We start from the raw sequence: 25,328 nt of genomic DNA, 5'->3' as shown, positions 1-25,328 counted from the left end.
ATATATAAAAGGATAAAATCTACAGCATTTATGATGCAGATGAATCATTTTGGGATTCCATTGATAATGGATTTGGTCTGTATTTATTTTACAGTGATTGAAATATTTCTATATTAAAAATATAGGATATTGCAATATAGACTAGTTATGAGTTAACTGCAATCTTGAGAATGAGAATTTACCCATAGTTATCAGAGTAAACACAATAGAATTTTGGCCTCAGAATCGGGACTTATTATAAACCAATGATTTATTTATTTGGTAATCATGTAGATGTAGCTCATGGAATGTGTATATACACAGATATCTATGTATATATACACACAACGTATACACTTACATATACACACATACATATACCTGTGGCTGTTTGTGTGCACGTATGTACTTTAGGGCTGCACACTGATGAGATGACAAAACTCCAAAAGTGATTAGATGTGAGTCACTCCAAGTGTCAAGGAACTATCCTGTTCATCAAAGAACTCGCCTCTTGGCCCTGAGCTTGTACCCTGCGCCATGCACTGTGAGATGCCACATTCAAATCACTGAACTTCTCGAGAAGCTGCGGCTGACACGCCAAGCCCAGGAAGCACAGTCCCGCTAGGGGACGTGTGTCTAAGTTCCTTGGGTGCGGCCATCTCCGTCTGGCATTCCCTGGGAGGAACAGCGCCTTAATCGATCCCCATCAAGCACCGTGTTGGTGGTTTCTGAGGAGATGATCAAAAATCTCCCATAAATGCTTCTAACAAAGCTCCTCAAGGAGACTTGGTCGTCTGGGAATTTCAGGAGCAAAGCTCTTTTTTTCTGCTGTTTGTGGAAGTGCTCTTTTCTCCTTCAACCATGTGATACAGAATCACCAATTTAAAGGAAGGGGCACAGGAGTGATAAAACAGCCCAACACTTGTTTATTTGACTAGATACTCCAAGGAGTGAGTTCATAAAGTTGTGAGAACACTTCGTAAGTTATTATGGAAATTTAAATTTGCCCTGGACATCCAACATGTTACCTCGTCCTTCTCAAAACTCTGTGATGGAAAAGTCATTGTTCTCAAAATTCTGTAAAGTTTTTATCAAGGGGATGGAATTCTCCACATGTCAAGGTTTAAGAATGACGTAGAAAGGATTTAAATTGTGGTAGGTCTGCAACAGTCTACACTTTTTCTATTATAGCACGTGCTCCCCTCTCCTTGGCTGCCGCTTTTACTGGGGTCCCTGACGATACATCACCTTTTCAGCAAACCTTCTAGACAACCACATCTACAAAAGCCACCAAGTCATTCTTTACCACAGCACTCTTCTCATTTTCATGTTAGTAACTATCAGATATATTCTGGTTTATCTGAAAGAAGTTATAATAATAATTTTAAAAGAACTTTAATAATCATGTGTTTCCTTCATAATAATTGCTTGTTGCCTATTTCCCTTCACAAAAGGATGGAATAATGGAAACCATGAATGGTGGACATATCTTGTTTACTGGTCTAAAGACTGTACCGGGCATACATTGAAAAACCTATAAATAACGGTCTTTAAAAAGAGGATCCAAAAATATTAAATCCTTTGCCAATAAAATTATATACTGATTCTAAAGCACAGACTAGAGTTATTACCTTACATGCAGAGGAAAAACAAAGCTCATTTGCAACTTAAACACTTATGAAACCATGATTAATATCTGTCATGCTTCCTTAGAGTTTTTAACTTCTTCCCTCAAATAAAAGACCTAGGGGTAGGGAATGAGCGTATATTAGTGGTATCTCACAAAACAGTGGCAGATTTTATTTTCTTGACTCTAAAGTCACTATGGACAGTGACTGCAGTCATGAAATTAAAAGACTCTAGCTCCTTGGGAGAAAAGCTATCACAAACTTAGATAGTATATTAAAAACCAGACACATCACTTTGCCAACAAAAGTCTGTATAGTCAAAGCTATGGTTTTTTCAGTAGTAAAATATGGATGTGAGAGTTGAACCATAAAGAGCACCGAAGAATTGATGCTTTTGAACTGTGATGTTGGAGAAAACTCTTGAGAGTCCCTTGGACTTCAAGGAGATCAAACCAGTCAATTCTAAAGGAAATCAATCCTGAATATTCACTGGAAGGACAGATGCTGAAGCTGAAGCTTCAATACTTTTACCACCTGATGCAAAGAGCCCACTCACTGGAAAAGACCCTGATTCTGGGAAAGACTGAGGGCAGGAGAAGAGGGGACAACAGAGGATGAGATGGTTAGATGGCATCACTGAGTCAATGGACAGAAGTTTGAGCAAACTCCAGGAGATAATGGAGGACAGGGAAGCCTGACGTGCTGCACTGCATGGGGTCATAAAGAGTTGGACACAACTTAGTGACTGAACAACACAACAACACATTTACACCAGTTCCAGTTGTGAGAACCAGTAGGGACAATTAATGTTTGGATAAATCAGTTTATCAACACTGCATGACATGTATTTCATATTATTAGTGACCCTTTTATACCCAAAGGCTGCATCTCATCTATTTAAAAGCTTTCTGCACCTACAAACATTTCTTTATTTGTAAAATCAATTTCTATAAACAACAAGATCTTTGCTTTCAAGAAAAGCTTCTTCTGAAAAAGTGATTATATGGATAATCGCTTACCTCTATTGCCAAATTCCAGCAAAATACATAATTTATCCCTCTTGTTTTCACAGATGTAACTTCTATGGACATGGCCTGCCATCGATACCCTCTTGTAGCCTTTCCTTTAGGTCTTTAATAAGGGAAAATCATAATTAGATATCAAATAAATTCTCAAGTTACACGTAATTCCTATTTATTGTGGCTTGCATATGTGGCCAACAGATTCTGAAAAACTCATGTTAGTACTGTAATCACTTTTCAGGACAAATTGAGAAGGATGACTTGTCATTTCTTTACATTGGTTTCAATAAACACAAGGAGATCAAACCAGTCAATCCTAAAGGAAATCAATCTTGAATATTCATGGGAAGGACTGATGCTGAAGCTGAAGCTCCAGTACTTTGGCCACCTGATACGAAGAGCCAACTCATTAGAAAAGACCCTGATGCTGGGAAAGATTGAAGGCAGGAGGAGAAGGGGATGACAGAGGATGAGATGGTTGGATGGCATCACCGACTCAATGGACATGAGTTTGAGCAAGCTCCAGGAGATGGTGAAGGACAGGGAAGCCTGGCGTGCTGCAGTCCATGGGGCCGCAAAGAGTCGGACATGACTGAGTGACCGAACAACCACAAACACAAAGTGCTTCCCACTGGAAGTCAGCCCCCAGGTGCATTTTCTGTGGCTTTTACTAGGAGACATCTTTCCTTACTCAAAACACAGGTGCTCAGAAAACCAAAACAAAAGTAAACTGAGTTGATGTGTCTTCTCTCTCTTTACACTATTTTCTTGTAGGTGGTTTAATATGTAAAAGCTATTTTTTATTTCTTTCTTAAATGTCTTACTAAGCACCATTTCCATACCGAATATACTATATTCTTTAGAAAAAAAATTCACATTTCTGTGGGCAAAATTGGTGTAACCAGATTTGCTATCTGCTGAAGCTCTTTAAATAAAAACGCGTATTCAAAATCAATCTTTTAGAAATCTCTACCTTACTTACTTAGTAAACGTAGACAATATTGACATTCACCTGGATCTCCTAGCCAGGGAGACTTCTCAAGGACTATCATTATTCTCAGCGATAACATCACCAGGTAGTCACTACTTTCACACTAACAAATTAGTTTCCTCTTTGGCATTTTATTCTTCAGCTTAAGCTCCACTGGTTTACCAGCAATTCAAGATTTCGGTTGAGCGCTGTCTTTAATTTGTTCAAGCCAGTGGACTCAGTTTTAGAACTTAAACTCAGGAAGAAGGTTCAGGTTCTAAGAAAAGTATCAAATTCCCAATAAGATCTGTATTCTCAAGATTTTTCCCCCATCATCACTGAATTCAAAGAGTCTTTAGGCCGAACATGTAATGAAGTTATTTAAAAATCATTGATGATAAGACATGCATGAGTATGACATAAAACTGAAGATGAAGGATGCAAGTCCTATGTTGGGCAAGAATTTTCAAACTAAGTATTAATTGGAAGAATTGAGTCATCATTCTGAACTTGGAATATAGAAAATGTTTTTAAAAGAGAGAGGGAGATATTTTATTACGGAAAGTTCACAGAGCTATCCAGAATTTTGTTATACCAACTAAAAATAAACTTTCAAAATGACTTTTGCATCACAAAATATTGAAAGGTTATTACTAACCCCAATCTGATTTCCCTAATTTCCACTAGAAGCAAGGCATTATCTTCAAAAAGATTTCCCCTACTTAAGAAATACTACATAGCAATATTAGCATGCTATTTTTATATACTTATATTTATTTGCTTTTAATGATGTTGCAAGTTATTTAATATAGACATTTGTAATTTCTGTTACATTTTTAAAAATATGGGTAGCATATTTATGGAGTAAATATTCAGTCAGAATGTTAAAAATATACAAAGTATGGAAAATAAAAGAAGACTTAATTTTTCCCTCCCTCGTATACTCTGTCCCTCTTCCTTCTACAAAATAGAGTTTTATGACTGTTTTCAAACATTCAGTATGTAAGTAATTTGATATCTCACTTAAGGTACTGCAATATAGAAAATACAATGTACTTAATTTTTGAACCACTAAAAGTATTTTTAAAACTTATTTTAAAAACCATTTTCACTGAAGTCACTTTTTCACTATTGATGAATTGCCTTGTCTTAGTTTGATATTTTATTTCCAGAAATAAATTAAATGACACTGTTTACTTTAAAATTTTCTATGAGTTGACCATTAATAAAATTCAACATTTTATGGATTTATAAGTATGTCTACTTATTACATTTTGGTATAAGATTCCTAAATTTGATCTAATTTCTAAGATAATTATCTAACCTGACAATTTGAAAAGGCTTTAAAGTTTTCAAGGAGTTTTTAATGCATAAAATGGGTAGAAAGCCCTAAAAGAGCAACTCCAATTGATTCATAAAATACTTAAACAGAATGTCCACTTTTCTCTATACAGTCATCTTCATTTTAGGTGTTCTAATAGCCAACTACTCCCTTATCACACATAACCAGATTTATTGCTGAACAAGAAAGGGAATCCTAGATTTTTTTTTTTTATGTCTCTGTGTGTAACCTGCTAATTGGAGTATTGAGTATAGTAAGGTCAAGAGAAAGCAAACTAGAATTTTCTTCAATGGCTTTTGCCTGAGAGGTACAGAATGGTTCCACAGCTTTCTGGTAATCCACATTTAAGATAAGAGTATTTGAAACTGGAAATAAACCAAGCATAACAAAGACTCCTACACTGCACCACCGCAGCGATTAGCAAGGACCATCTTTGAGCTCTGAAAACAGAGAGCCGACAGTAAGCAAGCAGCCTGCAGCCGTGAGCAGAAGCTCTTTCCCAAGAAAACTCTGTTGCAAACCCAGCTTCTCCTCTGGCAAACCCACAGACTAGAGGAGGGAGCCACAGCCACTCCAAAGTGGAGTTTCAGGCCCATCATTAGGGCTTTCTGTCACCGTCTTGGCGCTGTTCCTTCATGAATGAAATATGCAGATGGCATCTTTCAGTGGGGCGCCTTCAGTGAGGAAGAAGAAGGTCAGAAGACACAGTTAACACAGCCAGCACATTAGAAATCTGTGACCGATGTACTTACACCTCCAAATGCCTCCAGATCTCAGCCTCTGGAAATATCTAGCCCATTTCTTTATGGCACTGTTGCTTGCATCAGCTGTGGAAATTGACATAAAATAATAGAGTGAGCCAACAAGTGCTGGACCGCGTTTCAGAGCATCAGATTCAGGGAACACTAAAGGCACATTGACGGTGTCCAAAATCTGAATGATAAATAGCAAGTAAATACCTTCCGATCCACCAGAAGGGGGAGGGACGCTGCGCGGTGACCGCCGCTGCCTGCTCGCTTGTGTAACCGCGGAGGCGGCTCAGCCCCTCTGCCGGGCGGCGAAGCGCGCGGCCTGTGGGCGTCTGGGCGGTCCTAGCGCCTGGCCCAGGTTAGCACCCGAGGTAACTCGGAAGAGCCTCCCTGCTCCTGGTGATTCTTCCAGCGGGTGTCACCAAGGGTTTTTCAGGGACGTCAGCTCCTTAAGCATTAGGGCACTGGGGGTTTGGGTTTGGGAAAACTGATCAGTACACAGGATCGTTCCTGTTTCCAGATACTGCTGATGAAACCGGGGGGGGGGGGGGGGGGGGGTGTAATAAAAATAGTACAGACGATCTTGTCTGTTAAATAAAATGTGCTGTTGAAAATGTTAGAGTCAGAGGGCTTTAAGAAAGAAAATAAATCCCCACGTATACTATTTTGAGGGCCACCCTTGTCTTTCACTCCCCACACCTCCCTCCGCCCCAGTCCTGCCAATATTTAAAATGTAAAGGGGAGTAGAGAATTTTTTAAAGCTTGATAAATCTTTTCTTTTCTTACCATTTGCAAAAAGTATTTGTTACAGGCCTAAAAACTCCATGGGCTTCCCTGATAGCTCAGTTGGTACAGAACCCGCCAGCAATGCAGGAGACCCTGGTTCCTTTCCTGGGTCCGGAAGATCCCCTGGAGAAGGGATAGGCTGCCCACTCCAGTATTCTTGGGCTTCCCTGGTGGCTCAGCTGGTAAAGAATCCGCCTGCAATGTGGGACACCTGGGTTGGATTCCTGGGTTGGGAAGATCCCCTGGAGAAGGGAAAGGCTACCCACTCCAGTATTCTGGCCTGGAGAATTCCGTGGACTGTATAGCCCATGGGGTCACAAAGAATCGGACACGACTGAGCGACTTGCACTTTCACTTAAAAACTCCGTGTTTGGTGTATTCTGTTTAAAAGTCTCAAAATAAATGCTAAGCAAATGGAGTAGAGACCTCTAGAAGCCTATTTTCTAAGAGACGTGAAAGTACAAAACTCCCAATAAACACCACCCTTCATCTTTCTCTATTCATCTGCCCCACTTTTTTTCCCTCTGTAGCACCTTTTCCCATACGACATTCTTTTTTTTTGTTTTAAATTTAGCTATTGTCTAAGCCCCCCACCCGCACCCCGGCCACTGCAGCATAAGCTCTATGAGGGAATCTGTTCTATTTACTTTGACACAGTAATTCTTTGAGAGCCTGGAAGATTACTTAGCACATAGTGGGTTAGTTGCTCAGTCGTGCCCTACTCTTTGCGACCTCATGGACTGCACCCCACCAGGCTCCTCTGTCCATGGGATTTTCCAAGCAAGGCTACTGGAGTGGTTTGCCATTTCCTCCTCCAGGGGATCTTCCTGACACAGGGATCGAACCTGGGTCTCTTGCACAGCAGGTAAGATTCTTCACCGACCAAGCTACCAGGGAAGCCCAATCCTCCATAAATAAATACTTGTGGAAGAATGAACTAGACACCAAGAAATTACACTCAAATAAACAAGTACAAAAGTTAATCTCTTAACTGATTAAATTCAATTGGTAAATCTCTCTGAGCAGCTGTTTTATTTAAGGAGTTGAGTTTATATTTGCCTTCAAGAAGCTTATAATTTAAATGTAGAGAAGAGATATTAATCTATATGTGCAACCAAACAATTATGTGTGCATATACTTGCCATAATGGAGTAAACAATATAAGTCCAGATGTGCTATTCTTGCTAGGGGCTTCTGTTTTGACATTATGAATACGGTCTTCAGCCAGGGAATTGGGTTTGAGAATTCAACACTGATTTCTCCCCTCAAGTATAAAGTTAGAGTTTGGCAGGCAGTAGGCAGATTGGTTCGGTAGGGATCAGAATCTGGAAAGTGAACTCCAGTAAGATTTATTAAAAGAATAAATACAGGTAGTAACACAGGTTGCAAAAAGTTGGACACGACTGAGCGACTAAGCACAGTCCAGCAACATAGATGACAAGAAGGAGGACAGGTAAGTGGGTGCTGCAGGCCCTGCATCAAAGCCTCAGGGAGTCAGCAGGATGGTCCAGCATCCGTCAGGGGGTGGCTGACTTTTAGAGCGGCGGGGAGGGCCCCTCACACCTCATGGTCAGGAGGTCAGACCATTCGGTAAGAAATGGCAGCCAGTAGCAAGCTTCGGGCCCATGACAAGGTTTGCTGGTAAGGCTGAGGCTCAGAATTCCAGAGGCCAAGACAGGAGAGACAGAAGATGGAAGGTCAAAGTCATACTCTCCCATGGAGCAGTCAAGGCGGGGGGTTTCTCATAGGAAAAGTACACACCCAAAACACTCAGGGCCAGACTGACCCCCCCCAGCAAGGGGCACTGGTGCTTTTTAAGATCTCAGGGTGTGGAGGTCAATCAGTCAGACTGATCTCAAGTCACACGCAGGTCAAGCAGCTGAGACTGTGTTTGGGCGAGAACTGCCTGAAAGAGAGGCAGGCAATCATTAGAGTCAAGTGAAGCCAGAGTCATTTTGCCTCAAGGAAAGATAGATTGCTTTTTGAGCCCACAGATTAAGATTCACTTATCCATGGTAGTTCTCTCCACTTCTCAGTTCAGCATGTTTTCTGAACTGAGACTCTGTTTTAAAGAACAAGTTGACTAGCAGCAAAAGGGCTAACGTACCCTCCAGAGATGCTGGTGAGAACACAAGGTGTGTGGACAGGACCGCAGCAGGAAACGGCTGGCTGTGGCTGGTACAAGAGGGAGGCAGTAACCCTCCATCAAGCATGTCTTTGTAGCCACTGATTTCTGTGCATTGGAAAGCATCCTGGGAAATGATGCGCTTGTGTCCATGGTCGGGCCTCAGAAAAACACTGACATGTCGTCTCTGTATGATACAAGTGGAGGAAAGAAGAGTCGGACTGTTGTCACTATATACATAGAAATTTATAAAGATTAAAGACTCAATCAACAAAATAAAAAAATTTTCATCTAGCTAATATAGGGAAAAGCAGAGAATATATCTTCTTTTGATAAAAATATGGAACATATATCAAAACTGATCATGCACTAGGTCATAAAACAAGTTGCAAAAACTTCTAAAGAATCGATATCACATAGACCATGTTCTCTGAGCAGAGTGCAACTGCATACATCAGTGATGAAATGATAAATCAAACATTCCTATACAGTTGACAAATAGAACCGCACATCTGAGTAATTCACGAGTCAAAGACAAAATGAATACATGAAGTTAAAAATCATTAGAAATAAAAATACTACATGCAGGAGGCTATAAAAACATGCTTAAAAATACATTTAGTCTTCAGTTCTTATATTAACAAATAAAAAGTCAGACAATTAAGGAAGGAGATAAGATGTTATTAATAGAGAATAAATCAATGCAAAAGAAAACAAATCTATACCACAGAAATATAGAACATAAAGAACCAAGAAAGCCAACAGTATTTTTTAGAAAGTTAAAGAGGTAAATATTTGGTTAGAATGGTTAAATATAAAAAAAAAGGCAAAACACCCATTTAAGAGCACTTTAGAAAATAGGTTTTTAGTTTTTTAAAAATTTTAACACACATTTGTCATATAACCCATCCATTCCACTCCTAGGTAGTTTTCCCAAGAAAGATGAAAACTATACAAAGATTTGAATATGAGTTTTCATACCTTTAGTTGCAATAACTGAAAATGGAAAACAAGATATTTTGTATCGATCAAGAAATAAATAAATTGTCATATATTTGCCTAGTGGGATAAAACTCAGCAATAAAAAAGGAGTTAACTTATTGATATATGCAACAATATAGATGAATCTCAAAATCCTTATGCTAAATGTAAACAGACAAGGAAGGGTACATATTTTATTATTTCATTTATATATATAATATGAGAAGATGCAAATTATCTATAGTTACAGAAATGAAACCAGAGTCTGCATGTGGGCAAGGGGCAAGAAGAGATTGTTGGGAACGATGGATGATGAATATGTTTATTATCTCGACTATGGTGATGGTTTTATAGAGTTTACAGAAGTCAAAATTCCCTGTTAGGCCGAGTCCTCAAGAGGCAGATCCCACGAAAGGATCAGATTGTAAGAGAGCATTGGGGGGGGGGGGGGGGAACCTGGGAGGAAAGAGGTGAAGGAGATGAAGGAGCCTGGGAGAGCCAAGACACCACCGTACCGTTTGTGGGAAACAGAAAAGCAGGATGAAAAAGAGGAAGGTCTTGGACAGGAGTATAGTTCTGAGAAACATTGGCCGGGCTGACATGGATCTCTCTGGGCCATCAGTGGAGTCCTGCGTAGCAAAGGAAAGGCTCTTAGTTCCCTGGGGCACTTGGTCACTGGGTGGGAGCCGCCTGTGGGAAGCATGACGTTGGCCCAAACGCAGTGATGGATTTCAGAGCACAGAAGTCAGTGCTGGTAGCCACGTACTCTCCTACAGTAGAAGATCTGAGAAGGACATTCCCATGGCTATCCCCTCATCAAAGTAGACAGTTTTAAAATGTGCTGTTGACTATATGTCAATTATGCCTCAATAAAATTATCAAAATGAGGAACCCAATAGTGGACAAAGCAGAAGTTGAACGTAACAATAGGACACTAAGGACAACTTTACACCCAGACTTAGAAACTCGGAAATGGACAAATTCCTAGAAAACGCAATTTACCAAAACTGATTTTTTAAAAAAACAGGAAATCTAATTAATTCCAGTATTATGAATGACATTAAAACAATTGCTCTAAAATTCAGTAATCCTGTTGATGGGATGATACCTGAGACATACATATAAGAATGGTCATGGCAGCAAGGTTTGAGTAATACAAACTTGAAAATTTTAGAGTCATGAGAAGAAGATTAGGTAAACCAGTTGTGCTCTATTTACACAAATAATAATACACAGAATAACAAATGTATAATCTTATACACAACCAAATTTTGAAACATATGTTCAACTAAAAGCACAAATCCCAGAAGAATAAACATGATAGTGTAATAGAGACTTTAAAATAGAACTAAACAATATGTTGTGATGAGCTATACATTTTAAAAAGCCAAGAATTCACACTTAGCCTAGTGATCATTTCTGAGGTGAAGTGGTAAAGTAGTATGTGCAATTTAATAGTAATGATATAATTCTTGGGTTTGTGGCCATTCACTATATCTAATGCTTTTTACCTTACATGTACTTTATATTAATTCTTGTGTGTAGCAGATAATGTATATAACATATATTCTTGAAGCAAATAAAAGAGAAAAGTCCTATTTCACATAGAAGAAATAATATGTGGAAAGATACTGGAGCAGCAAGTTGGAACAATAATGCGGACCAAAGGAGAAATAGCAGGTGAGGGGAGGCTGGTAGTGGGGGAGACGGGGACAGTTCGTGGGTGTCTATGTAATACAGATATCAGTCCTATTAACATCTTCTCACTTGGTTGAGAAGATGGTCTTTGTAAACTTGACCTTGCTTCTCCTAACAAGTGCTGGTTAATCATGCCATGATGGCAAGCACAGCTCACCGAGAAGCCTTTTAGGTTATTTTGGTTAAGCCTTTTAGGAGCCAGTAATCCAGAATTCACAAATCTATGGAAATTGCCAATTCCTCATAAAGATCTGCTAGGTTATACAGTCTGGAGCTGTGTATAAGTAAACTATTTCAATTTGCAATCTCATCTCACTTCTCTCACTACAAAATTTCATTTAAAAACAACATTGTTCTCTGCTTACAAAAACAAGTAATATTTGGTGATAAAGAAAAAGGTGAAGACACAGAGAAGTATGAAGTGGATAATAAACTTCATCCTGGTGCGAATACTCAAAGATACATCCTGTTTAAAGATGGTGTACAAACACATACAGAAAATTGGAAATACAGTAGATATGATTTTAAAGCCTGTCATATGTCAAACTGGGCTTCCCAGGTGGCTCAGCAGTAAAGAATCCCCCTGCCAAGCAGGAGACACAGGTTCAATCTCTGGGTCAGGAAGATCCCCTGGAGAAGGAAACGGCAACCCGTTCCAGTTTTCTTGCCTAGGAAATCCCATGGACAGAGGGGGTTGCAAAAGAGTTGGACATGACTCAGCAGCTAAACAACAGATCTCTCAAACTTGTTATTGTTGATATTATCATTTTGTTTCTAATTCATTACAAATTCTTCAAATATAGGAGTTGGCAAACTATAACACATGCCAAATCCAGCCTGCCACTTTTCTTTGTAAATAAAGTTTTATTAGAACACAGCCATGCTCACTGGTTTTACGTCATCTATGGCTATAACAGCAGAGTTGAGTAATTGTGATAGCGACCCTATAGCTATTTAGCCTACAACTAGTATTTCTAGAAAAAGTGCAAACTCTTGCTAGAAACAGTTTTCAGTGGCTACATGATATTTCATTTTATGAGTGTGTTATAAATTAATGAATTTCTGACTCTTGGATGTTTTGACTACTGCCAATTTTTTCCTTTTCTGATTACCTTGGTTCACAAATCTTTGCATCCATTCTAAAACTGAAATTATTTAATCAAAGTAAATGTCCTAAATAAAGCTTTTGAATCATGTGGCCAAGTGGTCCTCCAATTGACATCACTACCACTATTCATAACAAAACGCCTGGAAAGGATACCTGCATCCACGGCACACACATTCTCGGCGCCTACTTTTGCTCATTTACGCCTAGTGGTTGTTAGTGATCTTTAAGTCACAATATTAATGACCTGTTTTGGCCAATCTTCCCTGATCTTTCTCAGGCCTCTGATCTATTGACCCTCTTTGTCCTTGGATCTGAGGCCCTCCAGCTTCCTGCTTTATCTCTTCTCACTCTGTCTGCCCCTTCTTCCTACTAACTATTCTTTTCCCTCCAGGATCCTCCTGGATATCTCAGTAACAAACTTTGGCTCTTGCCTAAGCTCTCTTTTCTCTTAGCATTTACATCTGACCTCTTTTCTCACATACAGCTTTATAATATCCTGCTACAGCTGCCTACCTACCTTCATTTGGGCTTTTTTTTTTTTTTTTTCTTTTTCAAGCCAATGCTGGAAAAGGAAATAGCAACCCACTCCAGTATTCTTGCCTTGAAAATCCCATGGATGGAGAAGCCTGGTAGGCTACAGTCCATGGGGTCGCAAAGAGTCGGACACGACTGAGCGACTTTATTTTTCATTTTCTTTAGGAGACACGAGACACAGGTTTGATCCCTGGGTTGGGAAAATTCCCTGGAGGAGGAAATGGCAACCTACTCCAGTATTCTTGCCTGAAAAATTCTATGGACAGAGGAGACTGGTATGCTACAGTCCATGGGATTGCAAAGTGTCAGATGTGACTGAGCAACTGAGCACTCATCTGAGGCCTATCCTAGGATGCCAAAATGGTCTCCTTATTGGTCTACTTGTTATGGCTACATCTTCCTCGACTCATATTCCTACTTGACTGCTTCCTTTTCTAAAGTTCTAATGACATTAATTTCCTGCTCATAAATTTTCAATGAATTTATGCTGCTTACAGAATAAAGTTAAAATTCCTTTCACTGGTATTTAATACTCTTCAAATTGTCCCTAACTTGCCTTTAAGACCTTCATTTCCTTTACCAGTCTTGTTTGCCAAGCTTTAAAAAATTCAACTATTCTCTATTCTCCAATCATGGATTTTTAAATCCTTATATATTTTTGGTGAGTTACATATGCATAATATGTCTTTTTACCATTTACCCTAACCCTCTCTTCCTAACTCATTAAATCATACCCATTCTTCAAGGCCTAGGTTTAATGTAGTTTCTTTTACAAGGGTTTGCCTTTTCCCATCAGTCAGAAAGTGTATCTCCTCTTATGAACTCACCACAGTAGTTGTATTTTTTATCCATACCTGTCATATAATGCCTGCTACCAACATAATGATGTCTCAAAATATTTTACTATTTGCTTTACACTAAATTACTGCATGCTTTGTACCTTCTTTTTCTTTCAATTTTCATGCCATTGTGGTTTCCATAACATAGAGATATAATTAAATGAACGAACTGATTATAAACCCAATAGAGGACAGACTTGAAATAGCTCGATGCCTTTCAATTTATCCAACATTGGAATAAAAACCAGAGCATTATAATTTCAAGCCTTCTGATAGCATTGTGTAACCTGTCATATCCATGGTACTATGTTTACTCACCAAAAAACAAAACAAAACAGTACTTATTAGGCACGATATATCGACATATGTATCCCATCAAGGTGAAATATTAATCCCTGAAGCCAACCAGGCATGGATCAGTTTCTCCCTCATTAAACTACATGAGTGAGGGCAGCTCTCGCTGATTTTCTGCACTAAATAGGTGGTGTGCGGCATGATAGCTCTCAACGCGCGAGGCAGAAGCAGCACTTAAGCTTGAGGACACTTCCCAGACTGAGTGCGCTAAGGACTTCTCACTCTATTCTGGATCATTCCATTAGACATAAACTAGATGGGAGGTTGCATTTTCTTATCGCTCTATGGGGTTAAAGACTTGTTTACTCACAAAATTCCAGATGACAGAGGGACATATTATACATAATTAATATTACCTATATAGAATGTAAATACATCAGATGACACAGAAGCTTTTATTACTGCAGGAGGTTTAAAAAAAAAATCCCCAGCATGGTATGTTAGCTTTTTTTTTTTTTGCTGGACATTATAGCAAAAAGATTCTTTAGTAAGATGCAGAAAATAAAAGATTCGTGTTACAAGACAATTTTTGTCTAGGGGCCTTCCTTGTCCAGTTCTATAACGTTGGGTAAGTTACTTCATTTCTCTGGACTTGTGTTTCTTACCAATAAAGTAGAGGGGCTCAATGAGCTGATATCCAACACGCTTCTCACATCTGAACATGTGGACTCTGAGGTCATCAGGTGTAGAGAATGAGAAGGCCATTTCAAATAGACATAGTGCAGTTGCCACTGAAAAGCCCATGTTGGATTGTGTGATTTCCACTAGAAATCTCTGTTAGAAGATCTCCCTGGACACCCCTCCTGATCCAAAACTGAGCTCACGTTATTCAAGGGCTTAAACAGGGCCTGTGTGCTGGCAAGGACCTAGGTCAGCATCTTGGGAACTAAATCTTCTTAGAAGCCACTGAGCTGTAAAGGAATTCTTTCACATGAAAAATATGTTGTTTTCTCTTTAGAAATGGCTATGAGTTCTGGTCTTCACCAGTGAAGTAGATACAAGGTCATGGTCAAGGGCAAAAAGTAATGGATGAAGCCCTCCTTGTTTCAATGACTGTCAGCAAAAGTTACATATTTTCCTTGAGTTTTTACGTAATCTTTCCTTTTTCATTTATGTTTACAACAGTGCAATTTCAGCAACTTTTCTGAGAATCATGATTAAATCATCTCTTCAGTAGTTATCGGACCAGGACAGAACTTTTTATAAACATCTGTTCTCCCCAGATTGCTTTTATTTTCCTTATATTTCCAAAAATCCTTGCTGTGCCACCAGGGTCAGCTTTCTACCACACTTCCTTGCTCAAAAGTTTAGGTGATTAAATTATACTAATGGTATATGCATGTGTGAGTGCTCAGTAGTTTCCAACTCTGTGATCCCATGGACAGCAGCCCACTAGGCTCCTCTGTCCATGGGATTATCCCAGCAAGAATATTGGAGTCAGTTGCCATTTTTCCTCCAGGGGATCTGCCCGGCTCAGGGCAGATCTGTCTCTTGCAGTTCCTGCATTGGCAGGTGGCTACTTCACCACTGAGCTATCTGGGAAGTTTAAACCTTAGAAGAATCATAGAAATAATTTAGTTCAATTTCCCCATTTTACAGTTATTACAGTTAGAGACCACAGAGATTCGATGCTTTAAGCTCACTGTATTAGCCTGTGTTTCCTAGAAATCTTAATGCTCTGTGTTCGTTGCTCAGTCACGTCCGACTCTTTGCACCCCCATGGACTACAGCCCACCAGGCTCCTCCGTCCATGGAATTCTCCAGGCAAGAACACTGGAGTGCGTTGCCATTTCCTTCTCCAAGCGATCTTCCCGACCCAGGGATCAAACCTGGATCTCTGCACTGCAGGCAGATTCTTTACCATCTGAGCCACCAGGTTACTTCCAGGTTAATGGAAGTAAGGAAAGTGAGATAGGGAAGGACGGAAAGCAGATGGACAATGATGTATCATCATGTGGACCGCTGATTGCCAAGCTCAGAGAAACAAAGCTGGTTACTCTGCAGATATACGTGCTCAGTGAATCAAGATGACTCCAGACATCCGTACCATACCCCAAAAGAGAGAGGGGAAGAGAGAGTTTACCTAATGGATCCTTCTTGCTTCCCTTTCTATTACTCCTGAAAGTTTACACCAAGGGAATTAACTCTGCCACACTTCCAGTTCCGTCACCTGGCTACACTGGCATCTTCCGAGAACATCAAATTCCATGCCCTATGATGTACTACATGGAAGTGTTATTTGGAGCCAGAGCCTGGGTGAGAAATTGGGAAGCCTCAGGGAGCAGAAACACGAGAACCCAAATGGAGCTGACTGATGATCTGTCAAGCAGAATCAGTAACTGAGTGTTTTGGAGGTAACCTCAAGAGAAAACTGAAGATGGGGCCAATATTGTCACAGCTTAACAGCAACAAATCAAGACTAAAAATCGAATATCCTTACACTGAATTTAACACTCAGATAATAGCTCAATTTCTCAACCTGTCCTTCAAGATTCTCCATCATCAAATTTGCCTTATTTATCCAGCTTATTGCCAACTAAATTCCCCTTTGCGAATTAACATCATCTGCTTCTAAACAACTCAACTATTGGGACTGCGAACTGAGAACTCTTGGGTCAACGTGACTTGATTCTTTATTCTGAGAAATTCTTGCCCAGATAACAGCATAAAGCAAGAAAATTAAAAGTCAACGTTCACTTCAGAAAATTCTTGCCAACTCATTTGTCCAGGATGTTTGTTCACCTGGGCAAACAACTTTCTTTCAAACAACCGTTTGCTTCTCAACACTATCTCCAAGATCCTTCCTTGTCGCGTCCACCAACCTTCAACTATTATTTCACAGAATTTGTCCCATTTTAAAGTCATCCTCCCTGAAGATCCTCCTTTAACTTCCTGAGCCTAGGTCTCTGCCTTTTGAGATAAGTATTTGATTGACTTGGTGACTTCCCACCCCCTACACATTCAAAATCCCTTCACTTATTTAATGACTTAAATTATAAATTAACTTATAAATGACCAACTAATTGGTCATTTGTACCTAATGACCAAATAAGGTAATCATTACCTGAATCCCCCAAATAAAGTCAGAAAAGACTGCATATACAAAGAAGAGAATCAATTATCTATTGATAATCGATACAAATAAGGTAATCATTACCTGAATCCCCCAAATAAAGTCAGAAAAGACTGCATATATGAAGAAGAGGATCAATTATCTATTCAGTTCTAAAAATTAAAAATTGCAGAATAAAAGAAAAAAATGTTTAAAACACACCTGTTTAGAATTACATATCACTCAATTTTGCCATACATATTTTATTACATAAATTTTATTTTAGACATAAGATCTCTATTTTATTACATAAATTCACATATTTTTATGCCATATTCCTCTCTGCTTGTAAAATAGCATGAACTTTTCCCTTAAAAGTGAATTGAACTGAATGCCAGCCAATTCAGTAAAAGCTTTAGACTTGGAATTATCCTATCTTCAGGTTAATTTAGCACAGATCCTGCCATGGCTAATTCGAATATTGCAAAAGTAGCAGAAGTATCTTCTCTGATGGATCTTCAGCCATGCCTCTCAAAGCTTTAAGAAACACCTTTTTTGGGGGACGGGGGTCATACCACAAGGCTTAAGGGATCTTAGTTTCCCAACCAGGGAACTAAGAACCCAAGTCTTGGCATGTTTTGTCCATCTCGTTATCAAAAATTAAAAAGGTTGATTCCATAAATAAGTGACAAGAATGTAGGAAAAGTCATTCATTGTCATACTTAATTGGTGGCATTTTATATTGCTAATCTTTTTAAAGAGAAACTTGATATTACTGATCAAGGAACGGTACATAAAATATAACTCAATTTACATTTTCAAACTATTATTTGTAAGTTTATGTGTATAAATACTATGGGTAGGGGTAGAAGGATGTGCAACCATTTATGTGATTGTTTCTGGAGAAAGATTAAAATTAAGGGAGGAGTGGGGAAGGGGAAATGACATGCTTCATTTTACTTCTCTATTTTGTGAATCTTTTGCTGGAATTTAGTCACATCTAACTTGGCTAAGATACTTTAAACTTTTCACTGAGCATACTGTATGTTTTACACACAGGTACATGCACACGTAGGGACATGGAATGAATTTCCACAAGATGGGCAAGTAAGAGCAGTCAGATCACAAAACAGAATGACCCCCACAGCTCAGACTTTCTGGTTTCCTTCCAAACAGAAATGTCCTCTTCTGTCAAAAGGTAATCATTGTCCTGACATCTGACAACTAATATTATTTTTAGTTATTTTGCTATTTTATATAAAAGGAACTGTATGCTTGGTAATTTTTTAATATCTGGCTTTTTGCTCAATATTATGATTTTGAATCATCTTTATAGTAGCTTCAGATTTTTTTATTCTCAATACTGTTCACTGAGTGAATATTCCAGAATGTATTTATCCAATCTACAGCTGATGGTGATTTGGGTAGTGACCTAGTTTAGGAGTAATATAAACTGTAGCGCACTGAACTTTCTTTTACACGTCTCTTGGAGGATTAACACATGCACACATTTCTGCTAGCTATACCCAGAAGTAGAACTTCTAGCTCTAGATTTTATGTTATCCTTGAAAAGATGTCACCAAACAGTTTTCAGAAGTGATTTTTATCAATTCCCACTCCTACCTGTGGTATGGAATTCAGTTTACTCCACATTCATGCCAACACTTGGTATTATTAGCCTTATATTTGATCATTCTGGTGGTTATTTAGTGACATCTAATTATGATTTAAGTTGCATTTAAAAAATAACAAATATAGTTGAGCACCTTCTCATAGATTTGTCATTTAAATATCCTCTTTTCTATTGAGTTATTTCTTACTTATATTTATACATATGTATATATACATATATATTACATATGCATGTATCTGAACTCATTCTGTGGGTTGCTTTTTAACTTCTTAAAGATATCTTTTGGAGAATATTTCTTTTTATTTTAATGTAATCCAATTTGTAATTTTTTAAATTTTAGAGTTGATCCTTTAGTGTCCCAAATAAGAGATCTCCTTCAAAGGTGTCAAAGATATTCTGTGATAGTTTATCTAACTTTTCTGATTTTTTAAAAGAAAAAACAAATATAAGAGATTAGTAAAATCTTTCTTAATAATAACATCTAAAATAGAGCACTAACCATCAACAGAATTTCACAGTGAAGGTCAGTACTTTAACAGGCATGACTTTGCTAAGAGAAAATACACCAGTCCCGTAGAGCATTACAAAGTCTAATTCCACTTCAATATTTGTAAATGAAATGCATTGCCACTTGACTGTAAAACTGATGACTATAGTGAGTAGGCATATGTAGAAAACACAGCTAAATTCATTGAAAAAATAATACTTTAGCTTATCTTCAGATCAAGATTTATCATTCCAACAGCTTGGAAGACAGACTCTTCACCATGTAAAATTCCCAAAAGGACTTAAAAGATACAGCGTGCCTTAGTGTAATTGAATAATTTGAAAATGGTCATAGGATTCAGCCAGCATAAACTAAAAAACTCACTGTCTATCTTATTTAAGCCCTCTTTCTTTATATCTTCTTCTTAAAATTTTCTTTCTTATTTGCTTGGATAACCAAAGAAATCTAATTAAAGATAAAGTTTCCTGAAAGACATCAAATTTTTCTCTTGCTCTTCGGTGTCTTTTCTTCCTAATTCTTGATGATACTTTTGACTAGAGTTCCACAGATTTTATAGTGCTTAAGAAGATTTTCAAATCTTATATGATCCATCCTTCAAAAATATCCAAGCAATATGAGAACCAATCCTGATCTGTGGCAATTTGCCAAGCCTTCAGCCATAGGGAGTATAATCATCTGGTTCTGTTTTTTATTTTGATTAAATAAAATGTGAAGACCATAAACAGTACTTAAAAATCACAAAAATAAACCAGAAGATTTGTTTTATTCAATGTCAATTTTTAAAATAATTCCTTTTACTACTCTGAATTATTAGATGATGACTGTAAAGTGTTACACAACTAAATATGTTTAGTGTCTTAATGAAGAAGATGGGTTCTGTTATTTTCCTGAAGATGTGGAAAAAAATGATATTGATTTGCTTGATTTCCCTTCTATACTATTTTCTGTATGCACCTGCCTTTAAAAATTGTTTTCCTTTTCATTATTGAAAACTGAAATTTACCACTTGAGTTTTTATCACTGAGATAGCTCCCAACTGCTCTTTTCTTTAGTTTCCTGTGTCTCCAATCCATCCTCTCTATTTTCAACTTCATCTTCTTGATTTACTCACTTTTTATGTTGTTTCCCATTCCTCATTCAAGCATCAGAGGTCTTTTAAAAATTGGCTTGACCCTACCTTTCCAACCAATACTTATAACATTCCCTACATGAATCCTGATGGCTACTTCTGGTCTTCAGCCATCACACACACACGTATCCCCACTTTGTACCTATAATGAAACAATTGGCTCTCTTTCTGGAAGGCTCTCCTTTCCCTTTTCCTTGACTGTCTACATCTTTCAAAGCTAATGTCAGGTCCTCTGCCTGCTATGATATTTCACTAATCACTTTCTCTAAGGGTAAGGGCTTCTACAGAATACATTGGTTCTGTTGTGCATTTGAAGACTACCAAACACTGCCGTCCACCATCCAGCCTTCCATCCATTCATGTATTCATCTATTTAGACAATGTGTGCTAAGAATCCACTGTTACTAATCATTAATCTAGGTGATAAATAAGCAAAGTCTCTGTTCTTATGAAGTTTATTTCTACTCTGGCATTAACAAGTTAACAAATACACACACACACACACACACACACACAGAGTTCAGATGAGAGTATGAACCACGAGGGAAAAAATCAGAGTAAGGGCACAAGTAAAAATGATAGTACAGGTATGTGAAGTATTTTATAAAGGATGATCAGGGAAGACTTTTCCATTAAGGAAATATTTGAGCAATGAATATCTTCCAGGCAAAGTAGTTTAGACCTGCAATTTAAAAAAATCTACGTATCTTCACTGAGGAAGAATATCATCCTCCAATCTCCAGAAATATATTCTGATGATTAGAAAGTCTAGAGAAGTATTTCTTTAACATAGGTATCTATCAGATTTCTAGAGGGAAGATGTGCCCCTTTTCATCAAAATAAAGTAACAGATCTAGTGGAATTTCATCTGAGTGGAGGTCACAGCTCTTGAGTTACCAGCCACACCAGATCAGAGGGGTTGCTAGGATTGTTAAAAAGGTCATCTGAACCGCTAGGGCTTTAGTTGTAGGGAAATGGCAAACTCCTGGTCTTCTGAATCCCACCGATGAGAAATCTGTCAGTTCAGGAGCCCAAAATGCTCCAAATGCATGAAGTTTCCCACCTTCCGATAAAGGCCAGATAACAATGAGGGAAGAACTAAAGATGTTTGGCCGTTACTCTCAGAAGAGAACAAGGGAGCGGGGTGCTTCCCTGGTGGCCCGGTAGTAGGGAATCTGTCTGCCAGTGCAGGAGCTATAAGTTCGATCCCTGGGCCGGGAAGGTCCCACACGGCACAGAGCACTGGGCCCTTGCAGCACAGCTCCTGAGCCTGTACCCTAGAGGCCGGGAGCCACAACCGCTGGGCCCGCGGGCAGCAACTGCCAAGGCCCACGCACTCTGGAGCCTGCGCATCGCACCCGGAGACAAGCCTGCACAGCACCAAAGACCCAGCACAGCCGAACACGAGTACATAACTAAAACTACTTTAAAAAAAGAATAGGGGAGGGTGATACTCTCTGAGGATCGTCTCCTGTTGTCTGAGATTTCCTTTTCATTGCAGTGAAAAGAACCAGGGTGTTCTCTGGCCAGAGGATGAAGGAATCCCTAATTTGGCAGACACAAACCCCAATAAATTAATACAGACCTGAGCTGAATGAATGAGTGACACATCCCATCACCCTCACGGTGATTCAATACTGGAGAGAAATTAATATTTTGTGCAATGATGTTCAACCCAGTTTATAATTAAGAAAATTAGCAAGGACACTGAGGTGTGGAATAATCAATGCTAGAGCTTTAACCTAATTTCTAAGTTAGGCTTATTCTAAAATCAGTTCTTTTAATTTGGCTATAGCACAAATGTGCTAATGAAAAGTGTTTATTTTTATATTTAAAATGTCTTTTATTTTTCTAGTATAAACTGTTCTACTATTAGAAGGTCTGTATTTCAATTAAATCTAAAATAATTTAACCTTTAAAAGCAATTCTCTGTATGATCCTTGATGAAACTTGAGACTACTTTCTATTGGATCAAGATGTTTGAGAGCTAACAGTTTTTGAAATTACATCATTAGAAGTCATTGAAATGAGAGTCTGAAGCAATTTGAGAGAATTCTGAAAAATCAGAAGCTTTTTCTGGTATGTCTCTGATATTTCTTCTTGTTTCTTTCATTTTAATATTGAGTCATCAGGCTTGCTCACATCCTGAATTAATTTCCTTTCATCTCTCTTCTATGTGGAAGCTATCTGTATAACTGTTAGTAGGCCACGACTCCGTCTTCATTTCTCAGATGACTAAATTGAGGGTGGATGACTTGGTTTGGGACCAAGCTATTAGCCCGGGTACACTTTGAGTTCTCAGCTGGAAAAGCACTACCGGATGTCAGGTGTTGTAATTACCATTTACAGGCCCTGATTCTGTAGTGTGTTGCTTAGCTACTATCTCACCCACCTTGCACTCTGATCTCTACTTTCCCTTTGGGGCTATTTCTCGTCTTACGAAAGCTATCACGTGGACACGCCTCACTGTGACTCCTGTCTTCTTTATCTACGAAAATGAATAATTTTGATCACAAATTTCTTTCCTAAGAAGGTGAAAAGAATTCTTGGAGAAAAGTGTCAAATCAATTTCAACTCTATTTTCAAAACTCTGTGTCTACTACATCTTTAATTTGCGTGCAGTGCTACAGAACATTCCCCATAAAATGATGCATGTACACGTTTGAGCTCATTCTGGTGAATACAGCTTTAGATTAAATGATTATAAATGCTTTTAGAATACACCCTTATTGCACGAACCATCTGTCTTCCACATAGCACTTTTCAGTAACAGACTCATCACCAAAAATTCCTTCAAATTCAGCAATATGTATAAATAACATTTGATAATATTTTTAGTTCAAAAATTTTTAATGTTTCCCTTCTAGTCTGATTGATTAGTATAAAAAATAAGAGAATTTTATGTAGGATATTTTGTGTTGAATTGGAAACAGACTAGCCCTGTCGCTGTGAAGACTAAAATCTAAATGTGGAAATAAGACTTAAAGAAATTACATTAAAATGTATGTTGTTGTATCATTAACAACTGATAGAATGATTCAGATCCTCAGTGGTGTGAAGAAATCAAAAACAGGAACAGCCTCCCTGGCAGCTCAGACAGTAAAGAATCTGCCTGCAATGCAGGAAACCCAGGTTCAGTTCCTGGGTTGAGAAGGTCCCTTGGAGAAGGGAATGGCAACCCACTCCAGTACTCTTGCCTGGAGAATCCCATGGACAGAGGAGCCTGGTGGGCTGCAATTCATAGGGTTGCAAAGAGTCAGACATGATCGAGCCACTAACACTTTCACTTTCCATGAGGTGAGGCTAATCTGGTAAGACTTCAGAGAACAGGAAAATGTAAAATGTGATATGAATGAAATGTAAGCTGAGGAAGGCAGAAAGTGATGGCAGTGGTAGAAAGCAGAGTTTCACATAGTAGAACATTAAAGAAACAAACCAAGAATGATAGAGGCTTCCCTGGTGGTCCAGGGGTTACTACTCTGTACTGCCGATGCAGGTGTGTAGCTGTGATCCCTTATCGGGGAACGATTCCACATGCTGCGTGGCCAAAAAAAAAAGAATATTAAAGAGGTGAGCTATGTGAACCGAAGGCTATACGCCAGGGTAATAAGTGAGATGAGGTCAACTGGTGGAGAAGTTTAGCTACCAGGCAGATTATTAAAGAATTTGGATGTAACCAATTAAGAAGGTAAAGTTCCAAGTAAACTAATAGGAAAAATGTAGGCACTACAACATTGCAAAAGTGGACATTACTTTTGCACAGGCATTTTGAGTGGCATCTGCTACTGAGTAGTGGAAAATGTTTTCTATTCATTTCAGTGAGTTGCAGAGGTTTTTTAATGATAAGATGAGCATAAAATACAGTTTTTGGCATTCAATAAGGCAGAAATAGCAATAGACATAAATATTATCAAGTAATATAAGAAATGAAAATGAATTGAATTCTATTTCATACATTCATTAAGTTTTCTATACTACATATATACGCATTAGTTTTATAGTAATATTACTTGGGGGGGAGTTTTCTGAGGTTATGTGCATCCAGATGTACAATGAAAAATAAACAGAAATGCAGTATATTTGATTAATAGTCATAAAGACAAGTTATTGGCCACTACTTGGTTCAGTAGTGTGGCATAGATTGTTGCTACTCACCAGCTGTCTGTCTGCTGCCCTGTATCTCTCAACGTCTCGTGTAATTAGTCTAGGATTATGTGACTCGCACTGGTCAGCGGATTGTGAGAAGACATTTATGATGTGGGTCACTTCCGGTCCAGACAGTTAAGAGTCTGTGTGCTCCCTCCATTCTTCCTTTCCCGTTGCTGTGGCAACCTTGGAAGTCGCATGCTAAGATCAGGACATGAAAAGATGAAGAAAGCATGGGTCTCCAAGTCACCAGGTGGAAGAGAGCACTCCAAGAGTTTGCAAACCATGAGTCATTGGCCAAATCTGGCCTGCCACCTGTTTTTGTATACCTCGGAAATGAAGAATGATTTTTATATTTTTAAATAGCTAGGGGTAAAATGCAAAAGGAGGGTAATATATTGTGATATGTGCAATTATAGGAAGTTCAACTTTAGTGCCCATAAACTTTCATCCAAACAGAGATGCTTTCATTTGTTTATATATTAAGTAGGGCTGCTTTGGGGTTACAACAAGAGGTTGTGTATCCATGACAGAGACCATCTGACCCACAAATCCTAAAATAACCATTAGGCCCTTTACAGAAACCTTTTGGGGTCACTGCTCCCATATTCTAGGCACCCCCAAGATGGATCCCTAACAAGTTGTTAATGGCTGATCTCTGCCTTTCCCCCCACCCAACGATCGCTGATTAGATGAAAGGTAAAAACTGACCCAAACTCAACAACTAAAATGATCTCTACCAGGA

At 38.6% G+C, this 25,328-nt stretch overlaps 1 protein-coding gene across 2 annotated transcripts in view; it reads right to left on the bottom strand.

The window, feature by feature from the left end:
• The window catches only part of RAB27B (RAB27B, member RAS oncogene family), a 172,911-nt gene extending 166,923 nt beyond the window's left edge, over positions 1–5,988 (bottom strand). The window contains exons 1-3 of one of the 2 annotated variants that reach the window (XM_043888695.1): positions 5,901–5,988; positions 5,694–5,768; positions 2,627–2,738 (exon numbers count right to left, since the gene is read on the bottom strand). The gene's annotated coding sequence lies outside the window, so the exon portion shown is untranslated. The remainder of the gene's footprint in view (positions 1–2,626; positions 2,739–5,693; positions 5,769–5,900) is intronic. The other variant, XM_043888694.1, reaches the window with a different exon arrangement.
• Between the last annotated feature and the right edge of the window lie 19,340 nt (positions 5,989–25,328).

The sequence above is a fragment of the Cervus elaphus genome, chromosome 27 (assembly GCF_910594005.1).
Source record: "Cervus elaphus chromosome 27, mCerEla1.1, whole genome shotgun sequence".
NCBI classification, from domain to species: Eukaryota; Metazoa; Chordata; class Mammalia; order Artiodactyla; family Cervidae; genus Cervus; species Cervus elaphus.
This window is presented reverse-complemented; position numbering and strand designations above follow the sequence as displayed.